The sequence below is a fragment of the Pseudophryne corroboree genome, chromosome 4 (genome assembly GCF_028390025.1).
Source record: "Pseudophryne corroboree isolate aPseCor3 chromosome 4, aPseCor3.hap2, whole genome shotgun sequence".
Taxonomy (NCBI): domain Eukaryota; kingdom Metazoa; phylum Chordata; class Amphibia; order Anura; family Myobatrachidae; genus Pseudophryne; species Pseudophryne corroboree.
In genome coordinates this window covers 468,171,945-468,189,996 of record NC_086447.1, presented here as the reverse complement: position 1 = coordinate 468,189,996, position 18,052 = coordinate 468,171,945, and the positions used below count along the sequence as shown (strand labels likewise).

Genomic DNA, 18,052 nt, shown 5'->3' with positions numbered 1-18,052 from the left:
ACATCCAGTGGCGGATCTTGCCACGGGCAAGCAGGACTTTTGCCCGGGGCGCCGCCTTCCGGAGGGCGCTGGCGCCATCCGGAGGGCGCCGCACCGTGGCAAGATCTGCCACTGCTGCCCGCTGTGTCCCTATCCGCCTCCGCTGCCGTCCCCGTCCCCATCCCCGTCCCCGTCCGCCTCCTGAAGGGAACTAGACGCTATGCGTCTAGTTTCCCTTCCTGGAGAGTAACTTTGCTGAGCGGTGCGCGATGACATCATCGCGCACCGCACAGCAAAGGTCCTCTCTACGAAGGGAACTAGACTCATAGCATCTAGTTTCCCTTCGTGGAGAGGACCTTTTGCTGTGCAGTGCGCGATGACGTCATCGCGCACCGCTCAGCATTCAAGCGGCGCTTTTAATGTACAGGGGGCGTAATTGACCACGCCCCCTGTATTAGGCCACGCTCCATTTCCTGCCCGGGGCGCAGAGCGCCCTTGAACCGGCCCTGTGTACATCCCCCTCCTCACAGATTATTAATTCGTCCCCACTGGAATCCACCATCTCAGGTCCCCGTGTACTTTCTGGAGGCAATTGCTGCTGGTGAATGTCTCCATGGAGGAATTGATTATAATTCATTTTAATGAACATCATCTTCTCCACATTTTCTGGAAGTAACCTCATACGCCGATTGCTGACAAGGTGAGCGGCGGCACTAAACACTCTTTCGGAGTACATACTGGAGGGAGGGCAACTTAGGTAGAATAAAGCCAGTTTGTGCAAGGGCCTCCAAATTGCCTCTTTTTCCTGCCAGTATACGTACGGACTGTCTGACGTGCCTACGTGGATGCGGTCACTCATATAATCCTCCACCATTCTTTCAATGGTGAGAGAATCATATGCAGTGACAGTAGACGACTTGTCAGTAATCGTTGGCAGGTCCTTCAGTCCGGACCAGATGTCAGCATCAGCAGTCGCTCCAGACTGCCCTGCATCACCGCCAGCGGGTGGGCATGGAATTCGTAGCCTTTTCCTCGCACTCCCCAGTTGCGGGAGAATGTGAAGGAGGAGATGTTGACGGGTCGCGTTCCGCTTGACTTGACAATTTTGTCACCAGCAGGTCTTTGAACCTCTGCAGACTTGTGTCTGCCGTAAAGAGAGATCCAAGGTAGGTTTTAAATCTAGGATCGAGCACGGTGGCCAAAATGTAGTGCTCTGATTTCAACAGATTGACCACCCGTGAATCCTTGTTAAGCGAATTAAGGGCTCCATCCACAAGTCCCACATGCCTAGCGGAATCGCTCCGTGTTAGCTCCTCCTTCAATGCCTCCAGCTTCTTCTGCAAAAGCCTGATGAGGGGAATGACCTGACTCAGGCTGGCAGTGTCTGAACTGACTTCACGTGTGGCAAGTTCAAAAGGTTGCAGAACCTTGCACAACGTTGAAATCATTCTCCACTGCACTTGAGACAGGTGCATTCCACCTCCTTTGCCTATATCATGGCCAGATGTATAGGCTTGAATGGCCTTTTGCTGCTCCTCCATCCTCTGAAGCATATAGAGGGTTGAATTCCACCTCGTTACCACCTCTTGCTTCAGATGATGGCAGGGCAGGTTCAGGTGTTTTTGGTGGTGCTCCAGTCTTCTGTACGCGGTGCCTGTACGCCGAAAGTGGCCCGCAATTCTTCTGGCCACCGACAGCATCTCTTGCACGCCCCTGTCGTTTTTTAAAAAATTCTGCACCACCAAATTCAAGGTATGTGCAAAACATGGGATGTGCTGGAATTTGCCCAGATGTAATGCACTCACAATATTGCTGGCGTTGTCCGATGTCACAAATCCCCAGGAGAGTCCAATTGGGGTAAGCCATTCTGCGATGATCTTCCTCAGTTGCCGTAAGAGGTTTTCAGCTGTGTGCCTATTCTGGAAAGCGGTGATACAAAGCGTAGCCTGCCTAGGAATGAGTTGGCGTTTGCGAGATGCTGCTACTGGTGCCGCCGCTGCTGTTCTTGCAGCGGGAGGCAATACATCTACCCAGTGGGCTGTCACAGTCATGTAGTCCTGAGTCTGCCCTGCTCCACTTGTCCACATGTCCGTGGTTAAGTGGACATTGGGTACAACTGCATTTTTTAGGACACTGGTGAGTCTTTTTCTGACGTCCGTGTACATTCTCGGTATCGCCTGCCTAGAGAAGTGGAATCTAGATGGTATTTGGTAACGGGGGCACACTACCTCAAGAAATTGTCTAGTTCCCTGTGAACTAACGGCGGATACCGGACGCACGTCTAACACCAACATAGTTGTCAAGGCCTCAGTTATCCGCTTTGCAACAGGATGACTGCTGTGATATTTAATCTTCCTCGCAAAGGACTGTTGGACAGTCAATTGCTTACTGGAAGTAGTACAAGTGGTCTTCCGACTTCCCCTCTGGGATGACGATCGACTCCCAGCAGCAACAACAGCAGCGCCAGCAGCAGTAGGCGTTACACTCAAGGATGCATCGGAGGAATCCCAGGCAGGAGAGGACTCGTCAGACTTGCCAGTGACATGGCCTGCAGGACTATTGGCTTTCCTGGGTAAGGAGGAAATTGACACTGAGGGAGTTGGTGGTGTGGTTTGCGCGAGCTTGGTTACAAGAGGAAGGGATTTACTGGTCAGTGGACTGCTTCCGCTGTCGCCCAAAGTTTTTGAACTTGTCACTGACTTATTATGAATGCACTGCAGGTGACGTATAAGGGAGGATGTTCCGAGGTGGTTAACGTCCTTACCCCTACTTATTACAGCTTGACAAAGGCAACACACGGCTTGACACCTGTTGTCCGCATTTCTGTTGAAATACTTCCACACTGAAGAGCTGATTTTTTTTGCATTTTCACCAGGCATGTCAATGGCCATATTCCTCCCACGGACAACAGGTGTCTCCCCGGGTGCCTGACTTAAACAAACCACCTCACCATCAGAATCCTCCTTGTCAATTTCCTCCCCAGCGCCAGCAACACCCATATCCTCATCCTGGTGTACTTCAACACTGACATCTTCAATTTCACTATCAGGAACTGGACTGCATGTGCTCCTTTCAACACTTGCAGGGGGCGTGCAAATGGTGGAAGGCGCAAGCTCTTCCCGTCCAGTGTTGGGAAGGTCAGGCATCGCAACCGACACAATTGGACTCTCCTTTGGGATTTGTGATTTCGAAGAACGCACAGTTCTTTGCTGTGCTTTTGCCGCAAGTCTTTTCTTTTTTCTAGCGAGAGGATGAGTGCTTCCATCCTCATGTGAAGCTGAACCACTAGCCATGAACATAGGCCAGGTCCTCAGCCATTCCTTGCCACTCCGTGTCGTAAATGGCATATTGGCAAGTTTACGCTTCTCCTCAGACGCTTTTAATTTTGATTTTTGGGTAATTTTTTTACTGATCTTTTGTGTTTTGGATTTTACATGCTCTGTACTATGACATTGGGCATCGGCCTTGGCAGACGACGTTGATGGCATTTCATCGTCTCGGCCATGACTAGTGGCAGCAGCTTCAGCACGAAGTGGAAGTGGATCTTGATCTTTCCCTATTTTTTTAACCTCCACTTTTTGTTCTAGATATTTTGCGCCCAACTAAAACCCACCACAGGTATACAATGTAGATGGATGGATAGTATAGTATTATATTACTTATGGACGACGAGTGACGACACAGAGGTAGGTACAGCCGTGGCCTACCGTACTGCTGCTTATATATATAATATACTGTATAACGGACCTGGTGGACACTGTCAGCAGACTGCTAAACTAGGATGAAGAAAAAAAAACACCACAGGTATACAATGTAGATGGATGGATAGTATAGTATTATATTACTTATGGACGACGAGTGACAACACAGAGGTAGGTACAGCCGTGGCCTACCGTACTGCTGCTTACATATATATATATATAATATACTGTATAACGGACCTGGTGGACACTGTCAGCAGACTGCTAAACTAGTATGAAGAAAAAAACAACACAGGTATACAATGTAGATGGATGGATAGTATAGTATTATATTACTTATGGACGACGAGTGCACTGACGACACAGAGGTAGGTACAGCCGTGGCCTACCGTACTGCTGCTTATATATATAATATACTGTATAACGGACCTGGTGGACACTGTCAGCAGACTGCTAAACTAGGATGAAGAAAAAAACAACAACACAGGTATACAATGTAGATGGATGGATAGTATAGTATTATATTACTTATGGACGACGAGTGACGACACAGAGGTAGGTACAGCCGTGGCCTACCGTACTGCTGCTTATATATATAATATACTGTATAACGGACCTGGTGGACACTGTCAGCAGACTGCTAAACTAGGATGAAGAAAAAAACAACAACACAGGTATACAATGTAGATGGATAGTATAGTATTATATTACTTATGGACGACGAGTGATGACACAGAGGTAGGTACAGCCGTGGCCTACCGTACTGCTGCTTATATATATAATATACTGTATAACGGACCTGGTGGACACTGTCAGCAGACTGCTAAACTAGTATGAAGGAAAAAAAAACACAGGAGTGTTTTTCAGGCAGACAAATGTATACTGGACTGGTGGTCACTGTCAGCAAAACTGTGCACTGTACTCCTGCTATAACTGCTCCCCAGTCCCCACAATTAGGCAGTGTGAGCAGAGCAGTGCACTCAGCACAGATATATCATGCAGCAGTGCAGCACACTGAGTGAGCACAGATATGGTGGTCGGAGCGTTTTTTTCAGGCAGAGAAACAAAGGATTAAACTCACTGGTGGTATAATCAAAACCCTGCACTGTACTCCCTAACAGCTGCTCCCCGTCCCCAATCCTCCCCACAATTATAACTAACTAAGTCACTCTGTGTTCTACTATAACGGAGAGGACGCCAGCCACGTCCTCTCCCTATCAATCTCAATGCACGTGTGAAAATGGCGGCGACGCGCGGCTCCTTATATAGAATCCGAGTCTCGCGAGTATCCGACAGCGGGATGATGACGTTCGGGTGCACTCGGGTTAACGAGCAAGGCGGGAGGATCCGAGTCGCTAGGACCCGTGTAAAAAAAAGGTGAAGTTCAGGCGGGTCGGATTCCGAGGATCCGAACCCGCTCATCACTACAATTATAGTGATATAATAATTGTTAAATCAGGCACACAGAACAATTAATATCAGATTGGTCACCTGTGTAAAAAAATAATAAGCAACTCAAATATGAGTACTCTGCAATACTAAATATATATAGAGACGCAAAAAGGCTATAAAAGAATATCACAAAAGAGCGCTTCAATAGAAATACATTTGCCACAATTTATTGATTAAATGGTATAAAATACGAATAATATATCAACAATTAGATAAAAACAATTTTCCACACTGATTTTCACGACCGCGCTGTAAACGTCCTTACCACAAGAAACATATATGCAGTCCACATCTAATGCAGATAATGTCTGTAGCTCCAGTTTTTAACTGCCAAGCTTAGAGGGGTATCCCATCAGTAATTCCACAGGTTTTGGTAGTAAAGGTATTGATGGATGTCTGCTGTTAGGTTCAGTAAGCCCGCAGAGCGTGCGCTATGCTACTACCTCCCCACCGCCAGAATTGTGCTCACCACTGCGTCCCGTTGGTCCTAGCGTAGCTGGCAATCTGTATACTGGTCCCATGTCTCAGGGTGGGAGCGGCGGTGACTGGAATGTCCACGGGGAGGAAGGGCGCAGCTCTCAGCTGGAGGCTGTAGTGGGCAGTAGATGGAGTCCCCAGGCTTGTGGGTGGTCAGAATGATGTGCAGGCAGTGTGTGAAACCCTGTCAACACAAATGCACGGTTTCATCAGAAGGTAGTCCAGTGTGTTTAGAGTCCATATTTAAGTATACAGGTGGCCAATCAGTGTGCAGCTATGGTTAATAGTTCACAAGTGTATATGAGAAGAGCGCCACATACTCAGTACTCAGTTCTAATTAGTGGCTCACAGGTGAATATTAAGGTCAGGCCTGCTTATGTTCAGGACTCAGATTGCTAAAGTAAGGCTGGTATGTATATACACACACTTTTTTTTATATACATATGTTGTGTATTGTGTTTTAATATATACTGCAGAATACTAATCCAGTATGTTTTTTGTGGCTGTGTTTGTTTTCAATATTTTGTGATGAAAATGTATTGCGTGTTGTGGATTTCTATTATTTTTGCTTATCCAATAATTACAGTAACTGATATAGTTTCATTGGTATAATGTGTTGATATGGTGTTATATGTTAAAAGTACTTTGTGTTTGTATAAATGTGTGGTTAAATATAACTGTGTAAATCTTCTTGTCATTGTGCGTAGGGTTTAATCTTTGTGTTATCAGTGTTGTAGTTGTTTGTTGCTGTCATTGATGTGGTGTTTGTGAGGTGTGCAACTTATTTTTAGTTTTTTTGTTTTAGTGTAGTATTTGTGTGTAGGTCCTTTGGTTTTTGCAGTGTTGTTTGGTGTTTGCATCGCCATCAGGGCAACATTCCCATTGGTGCAGATGGTGGTACAGGTCCAGGCCTCTACATTCAAATAGGCCCATCATAATGTGTACATTATGTTATTTGTCCACCAAATACCCACACAATAATTTCAAAATGTACAGTAAACTGTCCCCCTTAACAGTAGTTCGTTTACACAAACTTTTGCTAATTGCGATTTTTCTTTTTTGCCTTTATGGAGACATTGTGGCTGGTAGTGTATGAGGTCACTATGCCTATATGGCATTGGCCTTATCTCCACTACTTCTTACAATAGGGCCTTAACAATTTATAGGCCATGACCATAAGACCCCTACTCAGGGCCTGCTCACCAGACTTACATGTATGTTGGCAATGGTAGTTGGAGGCAATTACCTTCATCTATTTCATCAATATTTGTAAAACTTATGTGTTGTGTTTGTCAGCATTTCAGCATGTTAAAGCCACTTACTAAATCCCTTACATGGATTATTTTGATGGGTCTTGCTGGAAGAAATTCTAGTTTGACATCATTTGTGAGTGTGCAGATTGTGTTTGACAGCCTTTTTCAAACATGCATTGCATGTACTGTCAATATTTTATATTGTACAACAATTTTTCATAAGCAGAATTAAAACACACACAACAATATTATACATAGCAACCATTAGATTATTAAATACAATTTTTTTTTGCTTTTTATAGAATAGCATGTGTTTATTGGCATAAAATTTAAAAAATGCTTATTACCCATTTACAGTGCCCAAAAAGACTGCCATCACCTCTGCCCTGTCTCTACTCCAGCTGAAGTTGAGGATGATGAAGTATGTAGTATGTTGTATCTCAATGCGTGTTTGTAGTGGCGAAAATACTGATAAATTAGTAAATGTTCGTTCATTGATTGCCGGGCCAACCTCACGCATGTCTCCACCAAAGCAATGCATCTCTGAGGTGTCAGCCAGGCTACGAATGCAGGTCTTGGAGAACCCTCCATGCATATCTCCGCAGTCTCCACATCTGCCTGGTGAGGAACATTCAAAAAAGTATATATATTAAACAATATAACACACCCACTTCAACATAATCAAAATAGCGTAGGAGCTATATTGAGGGAAATGGCTTGTTTCGAAAGTGGTCATATTGATACCAAACAACAAACAGATGTCACATTGTGTGACAGAAGGTATTATTTACTAAAAAACACAAACAGATTGGTTGCTATGGGAAACCTAGACACTACAAAAAATAACATACCTTACGACATACATACCAACCTGTGTAACTGGGATCTCAAGGCACAACACGTTTAGTGTCGCTTAAAGAGGTATGTCATGTATTGGCTTTAACACTTATCCAGTTCCACTTACCCATGTTGGACTGTATATCCCTAGGCCTTCTCTCTCTAACTCGTTAAAAAAACATCCTTAGGCCTACATTTACTAGATGCTGAAAAAAGGTAAAATTGAGGGTCTAAACCAGGCATTCCCAACCACGGTCCTCAAGGCACACTAACAGCGCAGGTTTTAGTGATATACAGGCTTCAGCACAGGTGACTTAATTAGTAGCTCAGTTATTTTGATTTAACCATCTGTGCAGCAGCCTGGATATCACTAAAACCTGCACTGTTGGTGTGCCTTGAGGACCGTGGTTGGGAATGCCTGGTCTAAACAGAGCACCCATCCATTTTTTGGCTGAACATTTACAAACACACAAAAGCAAAATAACTCAGTAAATGTGTTTGTTTGCTCAGACCAATACCAGTATTTCACATTTATAGATGGTTTAACAAATGTAGTTATGTAAAATACTTTTTCAAAGGAACAAGTTCCTAACAGTACAAAATTAGACTTACACGCAACAGTACTTTCATTTCAGAGGAGGACATTCCTGTTGACATTCAGCCAGCTCAAGAGGTGGGATCTGAAAGGGAGGAGACATTTGTTCTCAAGCTCACTGCAATATATCCCCTCTGTGCCAACACCTCCCATTCAGAGTAGAGATGAGCGCCTGAAATTTTTCGGGTTTTGTGTTTTGGTTTTGGGTTCGGTTCCGCGGCCGTGTTTTGGGTTCGAACGCGTTTTGGCAAAACCTCACCGAATTTTTTTTGTCGGATTCGGGTGTGTTTTGGATTCGGGTGTTTTTTTCAAAAAACACTAAAAAACAGCTTAAATCATAGAATTTGGGGGTCATTTTGATCCCAAAGTATTATTAACCTCAAAAACCATAATTTACACTCATTTTCAGTCTATTCTGAATACCTCACACCTCACAATATTATTTTTAGTCCTAAAATTTGCACCGAGGTCGCTGTGTGAGTAAGATAAGCGACCCTAGTGGCCGACACAAACACCGGGCCCATCTAGGAGTGGCACTGCAGTGTCACGCAGGATGTCCCTTCCAAAAAACCCTCCCCAAACAGCACATGACGCAAAGAAAAAAAGAGGCGCAATGAGGTAGCTGTGTGAGTAAGATTAGCGACCCTAGTGGCCGACACAAACACCGGGCCCATCTAGGAGTGGCACTGCAGTGTCACGCAGGATGGCCCTTCCAAAAAACCCTCCCCAAACAGCACATGACGCAAAGAAAAAAAGAGGCGCAATGAGGTAGCTGTGTGAGTAAGATTAGCGACCCTAGTGGCCGACACAAACACCGGGCCCATCTAGGAGTGGCACTGCAGTGTCACGCAGGATGTCCCTTCCAAAAAACCCTCCCCAAACAGCACATGACGCAAAGAAAAAAAGAGGCGCAATGAGGTAGCTGACTGTGTGAGTAAGATTAGCGACCCTAGTGGCCGACACAAACACCGGGCCCATCTAGGAGTGGCACTGCAGTGTCACGCAGGATGTCCCTTCCAAAAAACCCTCCCCAATCAGCACATGATGCAAAGAAAAAGAAAAGAAAAAAGAGGTGCAAGATGGAATTGTCCTTGGGCCCTCCCACCCACCCTTATGTTGTATAAACAAAACAGGACATGCACACTTTAACCAACCCATCATTTCAGTGACAGGGTCTGCCACACGACTGTGACTGATATGACGGGTTGGTTTGGACCCTCCCCAAAAAAGAAGCAATTAATCTCTCCTTGCACAAACTGGCTCTACAGAGGCAAGATGTCCACCTCATCTTCACCCTCCGATATATCACCGTGTACATCCCCCTCCTCACAGATTATCAATTCGTCCCCACTGGAATCCACCATCTCAGCTCCCTGTGTACTTTGTGGAGGCAATTGCTGCTGGTCAATGTCTCCGCGGAGGAATTGATTATAATTCATTTTAATGAACATCATCTTCTCCACATTTTCTGGATGTAACCTCGTACGCCGATTGCTGACAAGGTGAGCGGCGGCACTAAACACTCTTTCGGAGTACACACTTGTGGGAGGGCAACTTAGGTAGAATAAAGCCAGTTTGTGCAAGGGCCTCCAAATTGCCTCTTTTTCCTGCCAGTATAAGTACGGACTGTGTGACGTGCCTACTTGGATGCGGTCACTCATATAATCCTCCACCATTCTATCAATGTTGAGAGAATCATATGCAGTGACAGTAGACGACATGTCCGTAATCGTTGTCAGGTCCTTCAGTCCGGACCAGATGTCAGCATCAGCAGTCGCTCCAGACTGCCCTGCATCACCGCCAGCGGGTGGGCTCGGAATTCTGAGCCTTTTCCTTGCACCCCCAGTTGCGGGAGAATGTGAAGGAGGAGATGTTGACAGGTCGCGTTCCGCTTGACTTGACAATTTTGTCACCAGCAGGTCTTTCAACCCCAGCAGACTTGTGTCTGCCGGAAAGAGAGATCCAAGGTAGGCTTTAAATCTAGGATCGAGCACGGTGGCCAAAATGTAGTGCTCTGATTTCAACAGATTGACCACCCGTGAATCCTTGTTAAGCGAATTAAGGGCTGCATCCACAAGTCCCACATGCCTAGCGGAATCGCTCCCTTTTAGCTCCTTCTTCAATGCCTCCAGCTTCTTCTGCAAAAGCCTGATGAGGGGAATGACCTGACTCAGGCTGGCAGTGTCTGAACTGACTTCACGTGTGGCAAGTTCAAAGGGCATCAGAACCTTGCACAACGTTGAAATCATTCTCCACTGCACTTGAGACAGGTGCATTCCACCTCCTATATCGTGCTCAATTGTATAGGCTTGAATGGCCTTTTGCTGCTCCTCCAACCTCTGAAGCATATAGAGGGTTGAATTCCACCTCGTTACCACTTCTTGCTTCAGATGATGGCAGGGCAGGTTCAGTAGTTTTTGGTGGTGCTCCAGTCTTCTGTACGTGGTGCCTGTACGCCGAAAGTGTCCCGCAATTTTTCTGGCCACCGACAGCATCTCTTTCACGCCCCTGTCGTTTTTTTAAAATTTCTGCACCACCAAATTCAAGGTATGTGCAAAACATGGGACGTGCTGGAATTTGCCCATATTTAATGCACACACAATATTGCTGGCGTTGTCCGATGCCACAAATCCACAGGAGAGTCCAATTGGGGTAAGCCATTCCGCGATGATCTTCCTCAGTTGCCGTAAGAGGTTTTAAGCTGTGTGCGTATTCTGGAAAGCGGTGATACAAAGCGTAGCCTGCCTAGGAAAGAGTTGGCGTTTGCGAGATGCTGCTACTGGTGCCGCCGCTGCTGTTCTTGCGGCGGGAGTCCATACATCTACCCAGTGGGCTGTCACAGTCATATAGTCCTGACCCTGCCCTGCTCCACTTGTCCACATGTCCGTGGTTAAGTGGACATTGGGTACAACTGCATTTTTTAGGACACTGGTGAGTCTTTTTCTGACGTCCGTGTACATTCTCGGTATCGCCTGCCTAGAGAAGTGGAACCTAGATGGTATTTGGTAACGGGGGCACACTGCCTCAATAAATTGTCTAGTTCCCTGTGAACTAACGGCGGATACCGGACGCACGTCTAACACCAACATAGTTGTCAAGGCCTCAGTTATCCGCTTTGCAGTAGGATGACTGCTGTGATATTTCATCTTCCTCGCAAAGGACTGTTGAACAGTCAATTGCTTACTGGAAGTAGTACAAGTGGGCTTACGACTTCCCCTCTGGGATGACCATCGACTCCCAGCGGCAACAACAGCAGCACCAGCAGCAGTAGGCGTTACACGCAAGGATGCATCGGAGGAATCCCAGGCAGGAGAGGACTCGTCAGAATTGCCAGTGACATGGCCTGCAGGACTATTGGCATTCCTGGGGAAGGAGGAAATTGACACTGAGGGAGTTGGTGGGGTGGTTTGCGTGAGCTTGGTTACAAGAGGAAGGGATTTACTGGTCAGTGGACTGCTTCCGCTGTCACCCAAAGTTTTTGAACTTGTCACTGACTTATTATGAATGCGCTGCAGGTGACGTATAAGGGAGGATGTTCCGAGGTGGTTAACGTCCTTACCCCTACTTATTACAGCTTGACAAAGGGAACACACGGCTTGACACCTGTTGTCCGCATTTCTGGTGAAATACCTCCACACCGAAGAGCTGATTTTTTTGGTATTTTCACCTGGCATGTCAACGGCCATATTCCTCCCACGGACAACAGGTGTCTCCCCGGGTGCCTGACTTAAACAAACCACCTCACCATCAGAATCCTCCTGGTCAATTTCCTCCCCAGCGCCAGCAACACCCATATCCTCCTCATCCTGGTGTACTTCAACACTGACATCTTCAATCTGACTATCAGGAACTGGACTGCGGGTGCTCCTTCCAGCACTTGCAGGGGGCGTGCAAATGGTGGAAGGCGCATGCTCTTCACGTCCAGTGTTGGGAAGGTCAGGCATCGCAACCGACACAATTGGACTCTCCTTGTGGATTTGGGATTTCGAAGAATGCACAGTTCTTTGCTGTGCTGCTTTTGCCAGCTTGAGTCTTTTCATTTTTCTAGCGAGAGGCTGAGTGCTTCCATCCTCATGTGAAGCTGAACCACTAGCCATGAACATAGGCCAGGGCCTCAGCCGTTCCTTGCCACTCCGTGTGGTAAATGGCATATTGGCAAGTTTACGCTTCTCCTCCGACAATTTTATTTTAGGTTTTGGAGTCCTTTTTTTTCTGATATTTGGTGTTTTGGATTTGACATGCTCTGTACTATGACATTGGGCATCGGCCTTGGCAGACGACGTTGCTGGCATTTCATCGTCTCGGCCATGACTAGTGGCAGCAGCTTCAGCACGAGGTGGAAGTGGATCTTGATCTTTCCCTAATTTTGGAACCTCAACATTTTTGTTCTCCATATTTTAATAGGCACAACTAAAAGGCACCTCAGGTAAACAATGGAGATGGATACTAGTATACAATTATGGACTGCCTGCCGACTGCAGACACAGAGGTAGCCACAGCCGTGAACTACCGTACTGTACTGTGTCTGCAGCTAATATAGACTGGTTGATAAAGAGAAGATGTCTATGTAACTATGTATGTATAAAGAAGAATGAAAAAAATCCACGGTTAGGTGGTATTACAATTATGGACGGACTGCCTGCCGAGTGCAGAGACACAGAGGTAGCCACAGCCGTGAACTACCGTACTGTGTCTGCTGCGACTGGATGATAAATGATATAAAAAATATATATATATCACTACTGCAGCCGGACAGGTATATATTATATATTATATAATGACGGACCTGCTGGACACTGTCTGTCAGCAGAATGAGTTTTATTTTTATAGAATAAAAAAAAAAAACACACAAGTGAAGTCACACGACGAGTGTTTAACTTTTTCAGGCAATCACAATATAAGTATACTACTAACTATACTGGTGGTCAGTGTGGTCAGGTCACTGGTCAGTCACACTGGCAGTGGCACTCCTGCAGCAAAAGTGTGCACTGTTTAATTTTAATATATTATGTACTCCTGGCTCCTGCTATAACCTATAACTGGCACTGCAGTAGTGCTCCCCAGTCTCCCCCACAATTATAAGCTGTGTGAGCTGAGCAGTCAGACAGATATATAATATATATAGATGATGCAGCACACTGGCCTGAGCCTGAGCAGTGCACACAGATATGGTATGTGACTGACTGAGTCACTGTGTGTATCGCTTTTTTCAGGCAGAGAACGGATATATTAAATAAACTGCACTGTGTGTCTGGTGGTCACTCACTATATAATATATTATGTACTCCTGGCTCCTGCTATAACCTATAACTGGCACTGCAGTAGTGCTCCCCAGTCTCCCCCACAATTATAAGCTGTGTGAGCTGAGCAGTCAGACAGATATATATAATATTATATATAGATAATAGATGATGCAGCACACTGGCCTGAGCCTGAGCAGTGCACACAGATATGGTATGTGACTGACTGAGTCACTGTGTGTATCGCTTTTTTCAGGCAGAGAACGGATATATTAAATAAACTGCACTGTGTGTCTGGTGGTCACTCACTATATAATATATTATGTACTCCTGGCTCCTGCTATAACCTATAACTGGCACTGCAGTAGTGCTCCCCAGTCTCCCCCACAATTATAAGCTGTGTGAGCTGAGCAGTCAGACAGATATATATAATATTATATATAGATAATAGATGATGCAGCACACTGGCCTGAGCCTGAGCAGTGCACACAGATATGGTATGTGACTGACTGAGTCACTGTGTGTATCGCTTTTTTCAGGCAGAGAACGGATATATTAAATAAACTGCACTGTGTGTCTGGTGGTCACTCACTATATAATATATTATGTACTCCTGGCTCCTGCTATAACCTATAACTGGCACTGCAGTAGTGCTCCCCAGTCTCCCCCACAATTATAAGCTGTGTGAGCTGAGCAGTCAGACAGATATATAATATATATAGATGATGCAGCACACTGGCCTGAGCCTGAGCAGTGCACACAGATATGGTATGTGACTGACTGAGTCACTGTGTGTATCGCTTTTTTCAGGCAGAGAACGGATATATTAAATAAACTGCACTGTGTGTCTGGTGGTCACTCACTATATAATATATTATGTACTCCTGGCTCCTGCTATAACCTATAACTGGCACTGCAGTAGTGCTCCCCAGTCTCCCCCACAATTATAAGCTGTGTGAGCTGAGCAGTCAGACAGATATATATAATATTATATATAGATAATAGATGATGCAGCACACTGGCCTGAGCCTGAGCAGTGCACACAGATATGGTATGTGACTGACTGAGTCACTGTGTGTATCGCTTTTTTCAGGCAGAGAACGGATATATTAAATAAACTGCACTGTGTGTCTGGTGGTCACTCACTATATAATATATTATGTACTCCTGGCTCCTGCTATAACCTATAACTGGCACTGCAGTAGTGCTCCCCAGTCTCCCCCACAATTATAAGCTGTGTGAGCTGAGCAGTCAGACAGATATATATAATATTATATATAGATAATAGATGATGCAGCACACTGGCCTGAGCCTGAGCAGTGCACACAGATATGGTATGTGACTGAGTCACTGTGTGCTGTGTATCGCTTTTTTCAGGCAGAGAACGGATTATAAAGTAAACTGCACTGTCCTCACTAGTAAACTCTCTCCACTCAGTCTCTACACTTCTACAGTAACAGTACTCCTCCTAGTCAGCTCCAGTAAATCTCTCTCAGTCTCTTATAATCTAAATGGAGAGGACGCCAGCCACGTCCTCTCCCTATCAATCTCAATGCACGTGTGAAAATGGCGGCGACGCGCGGCTCCTTATATAGAATCCGAGTCTCGCGATAGAATCCGAGCCTCGCGAGAATCCGACAGCGTCATGATGACGTTCGGGCGCGCTCGGGTTAACCGAGCAAGGCGGGAAGATCCGAGTCGCTCGGACCCGTGAAAAAAAACATGAAGTTCTGGCGGGTTCGGATTCAGAGAAACCGAACCCGCTCATCTCTAATTCAGAGCACAGCTGAAGCCCATATGAGTCCTCATCTCTAGAACCACAGTCCCGGGATAGATGTTTTGGGCCAGCTGGACCAACCAGCAGGCAAATATTTTTGAATAAAGAAGAGTAACTCTGCGCTTAGAGACACCTTGTAAATTTAATTACGTGTGGTCTGTCATGTAGAATAAATAACTCAGTGAGACTTTATGTATTGATATTTTTTATCTAAGATTGTCAACATGTAACATTTATCACAACATGCAAATATTAGTAATTTAGTAGCTTTTATGTATAAAATCTAGTTAATAGTAGATAAGTAGTTAAAAAACTTGTAATTCAGCACTAAAAATTACACTTTGTATAACAGTATAATTGAATGTTTATAAACACATAGTAACAAGGTGTAAAACGTTACTCTCCTAGAATAACGGTGTAATTGAACACATAGTAACAAGGTGTAAAACTTTACTCTCCTATTAGCTATTTATATATAGTTACACTGGCGTCCCAGTGTGTTATTAGAATGAATGTCCCGCAAAAGATTCACAGTAATTAGAGTCTCATTACGACAGCATTGGCTTAAGTATAATTACCCCCGTGTTGGTTCCTGAAGGTTCCGTTTGGCAATTTTACACGTGGTATACTTGTTGCTCAATGATACTGTACAGAACAGCCCCGCAGGGAGATAGATGTGTCCCCACTCTCCCATCGATGCTGCCCGCTGTTACACTCTGCGGCTTATTGATTGTATGATGGTGTACGGTCCTCACAGCGGAGGTCAGCCCAGACTCACCCGGTATACAGCAGCAAGTCCCTGTGATGGTTTATGCTGATGCTGTTTGGTGGGGTCTTGTACATTCACCCGTGATGTTGTTCGGTGATCTGGACCTTTGTAGCAGAAGGCGCGGGGTTCAGCCGAAGATAGCCGGGTGTATTTGCAGCGGTGTGCGGGAGCTGTTCGAAGTGGCGGTGAATAGCAGTCGGAGAGTAACTTCAAAGAAGTGGGCGTCAACGCGTTTAGTCTCCTAGCAACCGGAGACTTCCTCAAGACGGATCACTCCTTGCTGCCAATGGCAGACTTTATACCTTTGTGATTATTTAAATCCAACCTGGTGTGTTTAATTAATTGTTTTAAGTCACACAGCTTTATTCATTTAACTACAGCACACACTCATGATTCGTATTGTTTTAAAACCACTAAAGGTTCTTTAAAGACGCACTGAGTTGACAAATGGAAGACTTTCATACTTATAAACAATTAATTATCTGATGACCGAAAAATGACGTTATTTGACCAGTTCTTTCATGTTAAATAATACAATAATGTGATAGAAATATCAAGTATCTGTTTATCATTCCCTATTCTCTAAGGGTTATGATAAAGACAAAAGATTAAAGCTATAGATTATATTATATAGCTTAATCATAGTTACCACATCGTAATAATTTGCTTATCATAGGTAATAAATCATTCCTATCACTTCATTCTTATTTAGTTAATTATAGACCCTTGATATTATTATAATAATTTTCTCTTAAAGTGGCATAAATAAGAATGAAGTGATAGGAATGATTTATTACCTATGATAAGCAAATTATTACGATGTGGTAACTATGATTAAGCTATACAATACAATCTATAGCTTTAATCTTTTGTCTTTATCATAACCCTATGAGAGTAGGGAATGATAAACAGATACTTGATATTTCTATCACATTTATTGTATTATTTAACATGAAAGAACTGGTCAAATAACGTCATTTTTCGGTCATCAGATAATTAATTGTTTATAAGTATGAAAGTCTTCCATTTGTCAACTCAGTGCGTCTTTAAAGAACCTTTAGTGGTTTTAAAACAATACGAATCATGAGTGTGTGCTGTAGTTAAATGAATAAAGCTGTGTGACTTAAAACAATTAATTAAACACACCAGGTTGGATTTAAATAATCACAAAGGTATAAAGTCTGCCATTGGCAGCAAGGAGTGATCCGTCTTGAGGAAGTCTCCGGTTGCTAGGAGACGAAACGCGTTGACGCCCACTTCTTTGAAGTTACTCTCCGACTGCTATTCACCGCCACTTCGAACAGCTCCCGCACACCGCTGCAAATACACCCGGCTATCTTCGTCTGAACCCCGCGCCTTCTGCTACAAAGGTCCAGATCACCAAACAACATCACGGGTGAATGTACAAGACCCCACCAAACAGCATCAGCATTAACCATCACAGGGACTTGCTGCTGTATACCGGGTGAGTCTGGGCTGACCTCCGCTGTGAGGACCGTACACCATCATACAATCAATAAGCCGCAGAGTGTAACAGCGGGCAGCATCGATGGGAGAGTGGGGACACATCTATCTCCCAGCGGGGCTGTTCTGTACAGTATCATTGAGCAACAAGTATACCACGTGTAAAATTGCCAAACGGAACCTTCAGGAACCAACACGGGGGTAATTATACTTAAGCCAATGCTGTCTTAATAAGACTCTAATTACTGTGAATCTTTTGCGGGACATTCATTCTAATAACACACTGGGACGCCAGTGTAACTATATATAAATAGCTAATAGGAGAGTAAAGTTTTACACCTTGTTACTATGTGTTCAATTACACCGTTATTCTAGGAGAGTAACGTTTTACACCTTGTTACTATGTGTTTATAAACATTCAATTATACTGTTATACAAAGTGTAATTTTTAGTGCTGAATTACAAGTTTTTTAACTACTTATCTACTATTAACTAGATTTTATACATA

General features: G+C 44.6%; 1 long non-coding RNA gene across 2 annotated transcripts; it reads right to left on the bottom strand.

Moving 5' to 3' along the window:
• Positions 1-5,277: 5,277 nt before the first annotated feature.
• Positions 5,278-8,381, bottom strand: LOC134911511 (uncharacterized). Of its 2 annotated transcripts, none has more exons than XR_010176631.1 (3): positions 8,312-8,381; positions 7,210-7,480; positions 5,278-5,793 (listed from the first exon to the last, which is right to left on the bottom strand). It is a non-coding gene; the product is annotated as an uncharacterized LOC134911511 (long non-coding RNA). The 2 variants fall into 2 exon arrangements; XR_010176632.1 differs by lacking the exon at positions 8,312-8,381 and adding an exon at positions 7,827-7,958.
• Between the last annotated feature and the right edge of the window lie 9,671 nt (positions 8,382-18,052).